This window comes from Perkinsus marinus (genome assembly GCF_000006405.1).
Source record: "Perkinsus marinus ATCC 50983 genomic scaffold scf_1104296967920, whole genome shotgun sequence".
In the NCBI taxonomy this organism is placed as follows: domain Eukaryota; phylum Perkinsozoa; order Perkinsida; family Perkinsidae; genus Perkinsus; species Perkinsus marinus.
This window is the reverse complement of record NW_003203357.1, coordinates 1-1,123: the sequence shown is the minus strand read 5'-3', so window position 1 is coordinate 1,123 and position 1,123 is coordinate 1. Positions and strand designations below refer to the sequence as shown.

The 1,123-nt window shown below is 46.9% G+C and overlaps 5 non-coding genes across 5 annotated transcripts; all 5 read right to left on the bottom strand.

Moving 5' to 3' along the window:
• Positions 1-35: 35 nt before the first annotated feature.
• Pmar_PMAR025470 lies at positions 36-108 on the bottom strand. The gene has a single exon. It is a non-coding gene; the product is annotated as a tRNA-Arg (tRNA).
• Positions 109-216: 108 nt separating this feature from the next.
• On the bottom strand, positions 217-288 carry Pmar_PMAR025469. Its single transcript has one exon. It is a non-coding gene; the product is annotated as a tRNA-Cys (tRNA).
• A 120-nt stretch (positions 289-408) lies between these two features.
• On the bottom strand, positions 409-481 carry Pmar_PMAR025468. The gene has a single exon. It is a non-coding gene; the product is annotated as a tRNA-Arg (tRNA).
• Positions 482-589: 108 nt separating this feature from the next.
• Positions 590-661, bottom strand: Pmar_PMAR025467. Its single transcript has one exon. It is a non-coding gene; the product is annotated as a tRNA-Cys (tRNA).
• Positions 662-962: 301 nt separating this feature from the next.
• Pmar_PMAR025466 lies at positions 963-1,034 on the bottom strand. Its single transcript has one exon. It is a non-coding gene; the product is annotated as a tRNA-Cys (tRNA).
• Between the last annotated feature and the right edge of the window lie 89 nt (positions 1,035-1,123).

Sequence of the window (1,123 nt, the reverse complement as noted above, 5' to 3'; positions counted from 1 at the left end):
CGAGTCGTCCTCTAATGATTCTCACTAAACTTATCTACCCTACCCGAGGATCGAACTCGGATTCTCTAGCTTAGGAGGGTGGCGCCTTATCCATTGGGCCAGCAGGGCGATGATTCAACTTCCGATCATGTTGATGTCTGTGGCTGTTCCGCCGATTACATGAGTGATTACTCTACCTCTCGAAAATTCCTTGATGAAAATTTTGCGAAAGTTTAAAGGGTACGCCCGGATTTGAACCGAGGACCTGCTGATCTGCAGTCAGCCGCTCTACCACTGAGCTACACACCCATACACAGAATTTGACTAGTCTTCTATTTGACCTATTTTCATTCAAAATTTCACTTCTCACTGTGTCGTTCACAGCCAGCTCAATCGAGTCGTCCTCTAATGATTCTCACTAAACTTATATACCCTACCCGAGGATCGAACTCGGAGTCTCCACCTTAGGAGGGTGGCGCCTTATCCATTGGGCCAGTAGGACGATGATTCAACTTCCGATCATGTTGATGTCTGTGACTGTTCCGCCGATTACATGAGTGATTACTCTACCTCTCGAAAATTCCTTGATGAAAATTTTGCGAAAGTTCAAAGGGCACGCCCGGATTTGAACCGAGGACCTGCTGATCTGCAGTCAGCCGCTCTACCACTGAGCTACACACCCATGCACACAATTTGACTAGTCCTCCATTTGACCTATTTTCATTCAAAATTGCACTCCTCACTGTGTCGTTTACAGCCAGCTCAATCGAGTCGTCCTCTAATGATTCTCACTAAACTTATTTACCCTACCCGAGGATCGCACTCGGAATCTCCACCTTAGGAGGGTGGCGCCTTATCCATTGGGTCAGCAGGGCGATGATTCAACTTCCGATCATGTTGATGTCTGTGACTGTTCCGCCGATTATATGAGTGATTACTCTACCTCTCGAAAATTCCTTGATGAAAATTTTGCGAAAGTTCAAAGGGCACGCCAGGATTTGAACCGAGGACCTGCTGATCTGCAGTCAGCCGCTCTACCACTGAGCTACACACCCATGCACAGAATTCGACTAGTCCTCCATTTGACCTATTGTCATTCAAAATTTCACTCCTCACTGTGTCGTTTACAGCCAGCTCAATCGAG